This window comes from Chlorocebus sabaeus, chromosome 13, assembly GCF_047675955.1.
Source record: "Chlorocebus sabaeus isolate Y175 chromosome 13, mChlSab1.0.hap1, whole genome shotgun sequence".
NCBI lineage: Eukaryota > Metazoa > Chordata > Mammalia > Primates > Cercopithecidae > Chlorocebus > Chlorocebus sabaeus.
The window spans coordinates 35933686-35946990 of NC_132916.1; the positions used below are offsets into that span (position 1 = coordinate 35933686).

At 40.9% G+C, this 13305-nt stretch overlaps 1 protein-coding gene across 8 annotated transcripts in view; it reads right to left on the reverse strand.

Annotated features, from left to right (window-relative positions):
• The window catches only part of FYN (FYN proto-oncogene, Src family tyrosine kinase), a 207483-nt gene that overhangs the window by 89171 nt on the left and 105007 nt on the right, over positions 1-13305 (reverse strand). Inside the window, exon 1 of one of the 8 annotated variants that reach the window (XM_008007309.3) lies at positions 6437-6524. The exons of 6 other annotated variants lie outside the window; for them this stretch is intronic. The gene's annotated coding sequence lies outside the window, so the exon portion shown is untranslated. Of the gene's footprint in view, positions 1-2010; positions 3384-6436; positions 6525-13305 lie in introns of those variants that run through there. One more of the 8 variants, XM_073022419.1, reaches the window with a different exon arrangement.

Here is a 13305-nt window from a genome sequence, read left to right on the forward strand (position 1 = left end):
TCAGTTGGAAGTTGTAGGGTGCTAACAGGAGCTTAGTGGAAAAAGAAGTCACTTCCAATGGAGAGATCAGTCAAGGTTCCATTGAGGAGACACATATTATTGTTTGAGAAAGGAGCAAGATTTCTAAATCTAGAGCTGGGTTGAGACATTCCTGGCCACAGGAAAAGCCAGGGCAAAGATGGGCATCAAGGAGGCATGGAAGACATTTAGGGAAGAGTGATGAGCCCACTGGGTGGAATAGGGTCTGAATGGGGAGGCAGTGGCTCCTCTGATCAGACAGGCAGCCGAGAGAGGACTGGACTGAATTTGGAGCTCAGAGGGGAGGCTCTGAAGAGTTCTAAGCAAGAGTGACTTCGTCTGGCAGTTCCACACAGAATGGCTCTGCCATAAAAGCACCTAAAAGATGCTAGGAAGAAGTTTTAGCACTCCAGGTCAGTGTTAGTAATCTTGCTTTAGGAGGGTGGTGGTGAGGGTGGGATGGAGGGATGCTGGAGGGATAGACAGGGCTGTGAACTGATGAAATGGAACGGGGCACTTAGTTTATCTTTAATATTCAAGTTTCCACATTCTGGTATCTGGCAGTTTAGTGTAAGTGGGGGAAATTAACTTGAAGGTCCCCAAAATAGAGGCAAAAATAGCTTTGGATAAAATTTAGTCCCATTTCTATATATATTGAAATCTCAATATCAATCAGTCTTAAAGAAAAAACTGGTCTTGCAGAAGAAGTGTCAAGGCATGATACACGAAAAACAAGCTATACTTAGGTAAACCTACTAAAGTGTTTTAGCATTTGGTCTGATCCTCCAGACAGGATGCTTTCATAGGAGGAATATTCATGCCACTTTCTATTTTGACAGGGGTCAGAGAAGTGTGGTTCTTTACGGACTTTAGCAATGCATTATCCAAAAAGGCCTCTCATAATACCTTTGGGAATAAGACAGGAAAAGGTGGGCTAGATACTAGAACAATGAAGTGAATTATAATATTTAAGTGGGGCTGATTGGTGAGCTAAGGTCCACCTAGAAGGTGGCCTCAGGAGGCCTAAAACGGGGCTCTGAGCTCTTCAACAACTTGTCAACATCTTAGATAGAAGATACTGAAAATTTGTATGGTGAAATATTCAGATGGAACAAACTTTTGAAAGGACAGGAGTGACAATCTCAAGTTATAAAAATATCTTGGTAGGCTGGAATAATAGGCCACAACTGACATGATAAAATTAGTAAGGAAAAATGTGAGGGCCTGAACCAAAAAAAAAAGTTGCCTAAGTACAGGACAGTGGACATGTGGTTTAGCAGCAGCATGTGTAAAAACAATTTGGGGGGAAGTGTTAGCTGAAAGTAATTTCAATTTAAGTCAATTGTTTGACATAGCTGCTTAAAAGTGTGATCTAATGCGGTATTTACTGAAATACAGCATTAGCTCCGGCCTCACTTAAGTTGGGATTCCAGTAACACTGAGAAACATAGGTGCTTTTGATATAAATATGTTGGCTAAAGTTGCTTAACAAACCAAGCTCAGCTTAACCAGAGGTAAGTTTTGCTGGTCATCATGGAGACCCTCCTCTTAGCTAGACTGAGCTAGGGAGGTCAGTAGGAAGAAACAATTAAGGACTCACCAAACTAGTAAGATTGAACTTTGATTTTTAAAAATGCAATGATAATAGAATTTTAGGCACCAAGAGACAGAGCCTGGTTAGAAGGACAATACTGTTCCTCTATTCCTTATCAAATACAATGCTGGGCAATATGAAGATATTTCTTTTATTGTCTGTCTGAACGTGGAACTCTTCCACTGTATGAATAGTTCTGGGCCCCAAGTTGGGGTTTGCTTTCTTGAGGTTGGAAAGAATCATTTGGGTGAAGGGTACTGTGCCCATGACCCACAGCCAACTCCCTGCATGCACAGTAGGGCACCTCTCCCACGGGGAAGGAGGTCTTTGCAAACCTTTTACTACCTTTCCTCAGGGTATAAACTATGATCTCTGGAACTTTCAGACATAACACTTACCTCATGTCGGCAAATGAGAAGCAAGTTTCTCCTTATTCTCTATTAGAAACATAGAAAGAAAGCCAGCATAATTTCTAAACCAAGTTGGATCTTTCTTTAAAAAACAGGAAATTTGTTGCTATGCGTTGTTTTCCTTCCTTGAGCAGTATGCTGTTTATCTTCAGGAAAAGGATCACACAGATCCTGGTGTACATGCTTATAAACAACAGGCAAGGGTCACAGTCGCTCATTCTCATTTGCTTTCCTTGAGGGAGAGAAATCGTATGACGGGTTCAGTTGGTTTTGGCCTCAGTATAGAGTAGCTTCCTGAAAGGCTTCTTTAATAGGAGCCCACTAAAACATTCCTAAACACAAACACACAAACACACAAACACACCCCCCCGAGTATGTGTGTGTATAATCTGATAGTCTCTCAAAGCATGACAACACAGAATTTAGAACTTGTTAGCAGTAATACGATGTTAAAAGGACCTGAAATTCTGTTGGAAAAACGAATACAAACACTGGAAATTGTTGTGCTTAGACAAGAAAATTTAAGCTTTTTTTTTTTTTTTTTAAACAATGGATGGGTTGTTACATGGCAGAATTTCTTCTTAGGATTTGTTTCTAATAATGAGAATGTCCTAAAGATGATAAAGAATACCTTGACAATAGAGATTTCTTGGCAGAATTTGTATGAACAAATACTGGCTGGACTAGATGAGCTTTAAGGCTCCTTCAAGCATAGGAAAATCATAGCTACATGATTTTGATACTTTTTTTGTTTTTCTAAAATAGCCCATAGTGTGGACACTAACAAGGTAAGGCTCTAGAAACAAATGCCTTGAGACAAGGGCTTCTGAGAAACTGGATTCATGGTTGCTTAGAAGCCAAAATAAAAAAAAAAAAACCCATATTTTGAGGGAAAGCGGATAATGCCAATGGAAAGTTCTTTAATATTCTTTCTGGAAAATGGTTATAAACACTTATAAAGCAAATCATCAGAATTTTAAGGGCAAAGTGACACATACAGTGAGAGATTTTAATAACACCTCTCTTGAAGAGACTGACAGATTAATACGGATACAGAAGATGTGAGCAACGAAATGAAGAGGTTTAATCTAATGGGCATATTTAGAACTCTGTCCCCACAGCCCCCATCAGAGAATACGCACTAAAGAAATTCATGGAATATTTAAAAAGAATTGACCATGTACTAGGCCACAGACCAAGTCTCAATGCATTTTGTGGAAATAGTATCATACAAACAACATTCCCAGACCACAATAGGTTTTTAAAGTTAGAAAGCCATAACCAAATGATTACTAAAGACTCTCATTCATTTGGGAATTTAAAATGATGCTGCTAATAAAACTCATGAATCAAAGAAGAAATAATTATGGTAATTACAACATTCTTATAACTGAGGGATGATAAAAATACTTCATATTAGAATGTATCAGATTCCACTATAGTTTTATTTAGAATAAAATACTTAAATCTTGTCCTAGAAAGAAAAAAAGGACTGAGAATTAATGAACAAGTATGCAACTCATGAAGTCAGAAAGTAAATAAAAGTACGTCCAAAGAAAGCAGAAGAAAATAATAAAGGGTAGAAATTAAAATCAGAAAACAAAGATACACTAGAGAAGATGAACAAAGGAAAAGCTATTTGTTTGGAAAGACTAACGAGACAAATCAAATCCGATCAAGAAAAACACAGAGATGGTACAAATAATAACATTAGGAATGAATGAGAGAACATAACTACAGATTCAGCAAGGATTAAATAACAGAACACTACTATGAAGCAATACGTGCCATTAAGTTTGAAAATTTCAATGAAATAAAGAATATCACAGAAAAATTCAAATTATTATTCTAATAAGAGAGGAATCTGAATAGTCTAATAACCATTTAAAAAACTGATTCATTAGTTAAAAAGCTACTCATCCCTCCACCCAAAAAAATCCAAAAACCAATAAACACTAGGTTCAGATGGTTTTATAGAAAAAAAATGAAAAAAAAAAATCTGTGTTTTAGATCAAAGCAAAAAGTCAAAACAACAACAAAAAAAATGCAGGAGATAGAAAATGGAAAAGCACTAGGACAATCTCAGAACCAAATCCAAGATGGCAGGAAAAAGGAAAAGTATGGACCACTCGCAGATATAAATACAAATGTAAAAATCCTAAATAAAATATCAGCAAAGAGAACCCAACAGTGCATAAAATATATCACGACTAATGTGGATTTTTGCTAATAATGCAAGGACAATTTAAATTTAAAAAGTGGATGACAATAATTCCTGTACTATCAGATTAGAGAAAACCCCGATGATCTTATCAATAGATACAGAAAGGGCATTCAGTAATAATTAACACATTTATAATTTTTTAAAATAGAAACTTTTAGCAAACTAGGGTCAGAAGGGAACTTTCATAATCTAATAGAAAGTATTTACCAAAATCCAGCAGTAGGCACCATACTCAATGGTGAAATGCTAACAGCCTTCCCTTTAAAATCAGGAACAAGCTAAGAATCTACGCTATCCCTATTTCCTATCCCCTGCGCTATTTCTGGCAGGTCCTAGCCAGAGTGGTAGGAAAAGAAAAAATAAATACATAAAAGATAAAAGATTGAAAAAGAACTAAAACTTGTAATTATTTATAGATGGTATGTTTGTTACACAGAAAACCTAAGAGAAATACAGATAAATTATTAGAATTGATAAGAGGTTTCAGCAAATGTCTAAGTATTAGTTTAATATGAAAAACTGTATTTCTATCCATGAGCAACAGTAAGACAAAGTAATTAAAAAAAATTGAGCACTGTGCTTATATTTCTTGACCTTCATCTCCTGCTCTTCAACAGGCACCTCATCCAGATAAGCACAGCACAATAAAAAATTTAAGAAAAACAAGTAACCTAATTATATTGTAAAACTCTGAGAGGCAGGGAGTATAATTTCATGGAAGACCTACAGGATTCCTCTCTATTCTATTCCCATTGAAAAATTTCACTTAAAAAAAAATTGAGGTGTTGCAGATGGGGTTACTCTGAACTGTGGTGAATCACACTTATTTACTGGAAAGACACATAAGCAGGAAGTCCCGGCCTCTGCAAATCAAACTCTGCCTCAAAGGGAAAACATGGCTGACACCTTCTCTTCTACACAGCTTATAATAAAGTCAGCAGGAAGCGGCCCTCCAAAACGGCATCCCACATCAGGAAGGAGATGGATGCTATGAAGGCAGACGTTGGTCAAGAGGTAGGCAAAGCTCTTAAGAAAGCTCTTGAAGGCTTGGTTCTTCATTTATATGAAGATAATAGGTAGAGTTACTTCTGTTGAAATTCCACTACAACCAAACACAGGATGTCATTTAAGTTCTAAGAACTTCTTGATCCAATTGAGTTTCCTACACTCTTATGCTATATTCAGGTATGTCCATCGGCATGGGGGCCTGGTCAGCTCATGTTTTCAACAGTCTTAGAGAAGGAAACTATGGCATGTACTATTTCTTTTTTCCACAGAGGGGTCGACTTATTGCCATTTTTAATGAAGTGACAATAAAAATGAGATAAAAGGGTAGAGAATGTTCTATATTCACTTGGATCTTACTGGGCAATTTACTCAATAAAAACATGGTTATCTGAAAATACTAGATTCTGATGTTGTTTTTAAAAATATGTTAAAAGCCTAACTCACTGGAAACACCAAAATAAGCAAAGATAGTAGACTGATTTTCTATTTGATTGATTAAACACAGTACATACCTATAATGGAATAGTATATAGCACTAAAATCATATTGCAATATAAATTTAGTGACGAAAAAATATTCACGGTGCACTGCTAAGTTAAAACAAAGCAGGATATAAAACATTAAGTCCAATTTGAAACCATTTTTTTAAAAATTCCCAAATTTGCACCGGGAAAGGACATTCAACAAAAAACTAACGATGTGCGTGACTATCTCTGTGTGACGGGATAATAGGTGACTTTAGCTTTGTTCTGTGTGTTCTGTATCTTTAAGGACTTTACACTAGGGGTGTATATTAATGTGGACATTATTTTTAAAAATCCACTATAATGAAAATGCCTAGAATTCACGTCATACACATTTTTGGTGGTCACCAAAACATTCACAAACTAAGTATAGTTTCATGGCAGTGAAAACACCCAACAAAAGCCAAGTGTCCTGCTGACTGTTAGACTGCAGAACGACCTTTTCTCCTGAACTCCTGTTCTCCACTGGGCATTTGCCCTGGGGCATGGCTCAGTGCCCCGAGGAGACACTGAAAACGCTCAGTGCTATCCCAAGAAGACGCTTCCTTCCTTTGGCTTACTCTCATACCATCAGCAGGGGACAGTGCAGACTGCAGCCCAGCATTTAGGATAGCAGGACGGGAATGAAAATTCTGGGCATGAACAAAGTTCCACTTACCACCTCCAGAATGTCGCTTCTCTGATTAGCAACTTTCTCCGCTCTGAAGCGTGGCCTCCCAGCCTTCAACACCAGTGGCCTATATTTTTTCCACCAATCTCCCACTGCCCCTCACACACTCTCCAGCCAGGATGGACTGTACCTCCACATAACTGTCCATGCAGTTCCCACATCTTGTCCACTGGCCAGGTCCATGCGAGTCTTACCCTTCACATAAGCCTCCCTTCTCAGCTCCTCAGGCCTGTGCTGGTCTCCCCCTCTCTCAGCTCCTTGGCTTATACCCAACACTTGATCATTTGCAGGTGAGACAGTCAAATTATTTAACTGTTTCCTGTGCATGGCAGCATCTCGTAAGGGTTAGGGCCAAGAATCTCTTTGATTCTCCCCATTGCCTTCTTCTGGCTTCTGGCACAGGTCTACAATATAGTAGGTTCTCAAAACCAGGACATAGATCTTTGAAGGTGGAGTGATTTCACTGGCACTTTTTCTGACAATAATTTTGTGAGCAATCTCTTCCTTCTGGTCTACCTGTCTGCCTCTCTCTTTATGCTTGTCTCATCCTTAAGAGCAAAGAATGGCATTTTTCCTGCTCACTCTTCTCAGCTCATAAACAAATGGCTTCCTCTTTACTTCAGCCCTCATGGAATGGTGCTAACCGAATGGAGGCTGTCCACAAGGGTGCCCGGTCCTCTCGCCTGCTCACTCCCAGGCACCCAGGCACTCAGAGGGTGCTGCACCCTCAGTGCCCATTCTCATCAAGGACTGTGGATCTTTTGGTTCCCCCCTAAGGATTCTTGCCCTTTGGGACTTTGGTAGGCTATGTTCTACATTCATTTACTCACCCGCTCATTCAGCACCTAGTTCCTTAGTGCCTTCCGTGTGCCAGGTACTGTTACGTAAACTCATTGTTGTATGTCTTGTTTCCCCACCTACATTGAAAGCTCCCTAACGGCAACGATTATCTGCTATGATTATTTAATTGTCGCCAGAGAATCTAACAGTGCATTCAGAAAGTGTTTGAAAAATATTTAACTGACTGAAAGGAGAAGGAGACAAGAATTAAAGCAGAAGGCTTCAGTTTTCATTTGATTACTCTCTCCACTGTGGTTTGACTAGAGATGGCGTAAAAAGATAAGGGAAAACTTTGACACCAGCAGACTGAGTAGAGCCTTCATTTTTTTTTTTTTTCTGGGCCTCTGTCCAGACCAAATGAGACAGTGGCGTATGTGAAAACATTCTTTAAGTTGCAGAATATTTTACAAATATGAAGTGTCATCATCATTATGATATGCATCACCCATACCTTACTGTGAAAAGTTTGATTCCAAACAACAAGCAACCAAATCACCCCATTTTGCAAACTCCTGCAACCAGCAGCATAATACAGTCAGGAAAAAAAGCTGACAGCCTGACAAAACCCAAATGGAAAATTAAAATGAGCAAGAACAGCCACACACCCAAAGAGAGAGCAAACCCGCGCTGCTTGGAGGAGGAAATCCTCTAATTGCCTCCACACTCCTGCTCACTTCCATCTGCTTGCATTTAAGGAAACCCAACTACTGGGCTCCTTGCAGCTGTAGAGAAAAAGATAAGCGTCCTAAGTGCCTGGATGGCTGCAGCAGGCAGGGACTGAGAAGGAGGACAGAAGATCCACAGGCAAGGCTCAACAGCACATCTAACAACAAATTTAATGTGTGTTATGCAAAACAGCAATCCAGCTCTTCTGGCTGTGAGGTCACATGAAATAATAACGGAACTCATTCTCAGGAGAAAGGCGGCAGTGGCGTGTGTGGGCAGGAATGCTGCAGTGCACTCCTCACACAAAGAAGCCTATGGCCCTCCCCAAGCTGAGAGTTGCACGGAGCCCAGGCTGCAATTAGGTTTCCTGCGGAGAAGTGACTGGAGACATAGGCACCCATGTTCCTCACTGTGGGGTAACTAAATCACCTTTGGTTTTTAAAAACTTAAGTGCAATCATAATTTATTGCATGCCAATAAACTATGCCAACCTTTTGATTCCAGTCTCACTTTGACCATTTCGCCCCTGCTCTTTCTATCTGAATCTCACTAGTCCCATTCTCCAGCCTGCCCCGGCCTTCTCCCTTTCTGGGCTGCTGACCACCTACGCTCAGGACCTTACTGTGCCTCCATAATCAGAGGGATCCCCTAAGGTGCAACTAAATCGTATAATTTAAAAAACTCCACATCTTGAAGAACAGGCAGTTCACTGTCAGATGATGAAACTGAGGTGCAGAGATGCAAAGACACAAGGTGTGTTCACATCACCCGCCAGTGGCACGGACAGGGCCTGACAGCAGATATCTACAACTCAACATACATAAAACAGAAAAAGGACACCAGCACTTGGTGGCACTTGTTACAAGCCAGAGAGTTGGCAGGGAGCCTTCACATACTTCATCTGAGTTCAAACCTGACATTAATCCTGTGAGCTGGACTGAAAGCAGTTAAGCCACTTTCCCAAAATCTTGCAGCCAGTAATGACGACGTTGGGATTCATTCCCCGGTCTGACTGCAAAGCCTGCTCTTCCTTCTAGCCTGTACTGCCAAAAGATTTCAGGGTGAAGGAAGCTGATGGAGTAGTTAACTCATGAGATGGATTCCTCTTTGTGGCTTTATACCTGCTTGTGGTCTAGTGAAAGAATAGTTAATGAATGGGATGAATGGCAGTGCACTGGAATTCTGGAAGGTGAAGCTGAAAATCAGTAGGAAAGGTTGTTATTGAAAATGCCTTGGTTTCCTGGTGTGACCATAGTTTTATAATTTGTGGGGACCCTGGAAGATTCTGGAGAGGTGGGCTTTGTATCTCCAAGTGGCTCCCTCCTCCACAGCAGTCTAAAACCAGAAGGGCAGAGCCTTCCAGGGCCACAACCACTTGGCTTCAAGCACTGAAGGGTAGAGTGGATGCAGCCATGGCAGCCAAGCTTAAGAGGAAGAACGGTGGCTGCTGGGACCTCTGGGACTCTGCATGGTTGCAAAAGAGGGCTGCTAGCTGCTTGCCCAGGGTCTCCTTATACCTTTCGCAAAAAAAATGCTCTCGAGAATCCCCTGGGCAGGCTATCTGCCTCCGATCACCACTCCCAGTGCTGAGACTGCTGAGCATCCCTGGTCAGCTCACCATCAAAGCAGGACCTGCATTACATCATGGAGGAGTGTGGGTGGCTCGATGTTTTTTATGTGAAGAAATTGGTTATGCCCTTCCGTGAGAAGGAACAGCTTCAACACGTAGGCTGTATGTATGCAAAATGTTCCTTTGGGTAAATGGTAAAAAAGAAATCATCATGGAATCCTACCTAAGTGGCCTGAACTGGAAAAAATAACTTGTTCATTTTGTCTGGCTCTGGCTTTCTACAAGCAGCAGCGGTGAGGACGCTTCCTGAGTCGTTGGCCACAGCTGGGGGCCACCCTGGGAGAGGCTTTGCTTCTGAATCTGGTTTTCTGAGTTCTCTAAGACCTCACCAGTTAATGTTGATTACTTACACCTCTAAGTAAGCTCTATTTTATTGTAAACCACAATAAAATTCTAAGCCCCCCAAGTGACTAAGTGGACCCTCCTCTTGACCATGGGGATTCAAATAAACCTGGAAAACTAGTTCAGGCCATGAAGAGAAGGTGGGGGTCAGATCTGCCTCATTATACCCTCCTCCCTTTGGAGTTCAGGCACAACTGGCTGGCATGAACATTAAAACAGAGACCCTAAGGCTGACAGAACAGGCTCTTATAGCAATATGATACTAACTCCAACCTGACACTAGAATAACATTACATGACAGGTAACAGGCCCCCAAAGGAAATCAAAGTATTTTACCCTAAAATATATTTCCTTGATGTATTTTGAAATGGCGTTGCAAAGATGTCTCTTGTGGGGGAAGTTTGCATGCAGGGGTGTCCAACCTTTTTTCTTCCCTGGGCCACACATAAAATATACTAATGATAGCTGATGAGCTAAAACAAACAAACAAACAAAAAGTCCATGCATAATTTTTGTGATATCTGGATATCTACCACCTGCCACCACAGATAACTAAAAGATCCTTGCATTCAAATGGCTGGATACAGGTGAGAATCTCCTTCCCTACCTAGGTCTCTCCTGTGACTCTGACACCTTTGATAAGAGACATTTACATTTATGCTCTCCAAAGCCTGCTTCTTGGAAGTTTCATCCACACGACAAGGATTTTATCTTCCAGGCCCCCTGACCCCACTTACCTCAATCTGATTTCAACTCTTCAGGCAAAGCTTCATTCTTTGAACCAACTGTCAATCTGGAAATATTTAAATCTACCTATGACCTGGAAGTCACCCCTTCCTGCACCCCCTCCTTGAACACACACACTGCCTTCGAGATGTCCAGCCTTGCTGGCCAAACCAATGTATGTGTGTTTATGTCTTTGTCTGTAACTTCTGTCTCTATAAAATGTATAAAATCAAGCTGTAACCCAGCTACCCTGGGTACATGTTCTCAGGACCTCCTGAAGCTATGTCATGGGTCATGTTCCTTAACCCTGGCAAAAAAAACCTTCTGAATTGATTGAAACCTGTCTCAGATACTTTTTGGCTTCCATTTGGTTTACTATTTTTAAAGTCAAAATTCAACCAAGTCTCAAAGCTCTCTTTGAAGCGGATATCAACAGGATAGGTATCTGAAAATAGCTTGTTTGTCTTGTCCACTGCTTGATAGTTAAGACAAAGTTTGCTTTTGTTGGAAACCTCCCAACATTTTATTATGAACAATTTCAAACATAGTTTTCATAACTTTACACTGAATATCCATATACTTACCATCCAGCTTTTAACATTATTATAACATATGTGACTTATCAAATAGCTATGCATCTATTCATGCAACAAAACTTTTAACTATACATTTTTTTCATGGACTTTATTTTTCTGAAGTGTAGCTTGGGGGAAAAGAATGCTTTTCAAACACTTCTGAGTGTGAATTCTTGCTTGAGCACTTACTATCTGGGAGACTTTGGGCAGGTGTGTGATTTCTTAGAGCTTCAGTTTCCATTGTTAAAAATGTGGGTAACAATGCCTACGGGTGCTGTGCAGATTAAGTGCAATAAAGTGTGGGAAGTGCCTTGCACACAATCAATTCAATATGCAGTACAAACGCACAACCAATTTTCAGCGCTCAGGCTATGCTATCTATGAAACAAAATTGAATTTGTCAAAAATAATGACAACAATTATCCAGCTATAGGTGAAGTAAGAATGGCAGAATGTTGATGATCACTGTTGGAGCTGGGTGAGGGTGCATTGGGTCCAGTATGCCACACTGTTTACTTTCTATACATTTGAAATTTTCCATAATAAAATGAATAAAATGTTAAAAAAGCAAATTGGTCACTGGATTTTGTCAAGCAAAAAAAAAAAAAAAAAAAGAAAAGAAAAAAGAAAAAAAGGGATTTGAAATATTTAATAAGAAGACTCTGAGGAAGTAATAAGAAGTGGTGATACTGGGGTTACTGGGGGGTTGGGACCCCACATCTCACTCTCACAGCTGTGGGGCAGCGTGGGGAGGAGAAAGGACAAGTCTTGGGTATTTTGTAAAAGCTCCCCAGGTGATCTTGTTCACTCCTGGGTGAGAACCCCTGTGCTGGCAGAAAAGTGTGAAACCACACTTTCCAGCATATTAATTGTGAGAATAAGTACTTTGCATAATGCAAAGTTTGTGCCTCTAGCTAATTTGCAGGCAGATGACACAGTGTGAGAAGCCTCTGATTTAGTAGAATAAAAACTATTTGTAACCAAACAGCCTCCCTCGTTAAGTCAGGGGTGGGTTAACCAAGGACCTAATTAGAGTGCATTCTCCCACATCACTTATCAACTATCTTAACTCACAGAGCTAAGGGGTTCCTTTAGTGCTTTCGGAATTGGGAATCAGGAGAAAGGTGGAGGAAAAAACCCACGGACAATGTTAAACAGAAGTAAAAGGAAAGACTGCTCTTTCAAAAAACAAAATGTCACCCTCCTGTTCTAGTTCCTGAATTCCTTCCCTTCCCTGCTGTGGCTCATTCTCTCTTGTTCCCCTTTGCTGGCAGCTGGAGGCAAAGAGGGGGCTGTGATGGAACCGCTGGGTGAGACAGTATGTGTCTGGAGCCCTCTTGGTGGGGCCAAAGCAGCGTCTTTGTGGGCTGGGATCATGCGGAGGCAGTTAGAGTAGACAGGCCAAGCTTGGCCACCGCAGGGGAGCAAGGCCATTTGCTATCCTGTGGGTTTCCTGAATGAGGCCAGGAAGGAATGCTTGTAACAGAGGACACCTGCACACAGAGTGTGTGCACACATGAGCGCACACACTCTCAGAGGATCGGAAGAATTTTTATACCTATGTGTGGTGGACTGAATTGTGTCCCCTCAAATGCATGTGTTGAAGCCCTAACCCCCAATGTAACTGTATTTGGAGAAGGGGGCCTTAAAGGAGGTTGATGAAAGTTAAATAAGTTCAAAGAGGTAGGGCCCTGATCCAATAGGGCTGGTGATTTTCTGGGAAGGGGAAGAGACAGCAGGGGAACTTGCAGAGAGAAAAGGCCATGTGAGGACACCAGAGACAGTGGCCATCTGCAAGACAAGGAGGGAGGCTCACCAGACCCTGACCCTCCCTGCACCATGATCTTGGACTTTCAATCTCCAGACTGTGAGAAAATACTATTCTGTTGTTTAAGCCACCTAAGCCTTTCCCCTGACAGAAATGCCCACCTGAAAGGAAACTTTACCTATTTCTCTGGCGTGTTATCTATGAATACGTTCTAAGACTTACTCAACAGTTCAGTTATTTTTAAGCACCTATAATGAAAAAGACACAGTGTTGGACATAGAGGTGAATTTTCTAGCCTGAGGGACTAGGA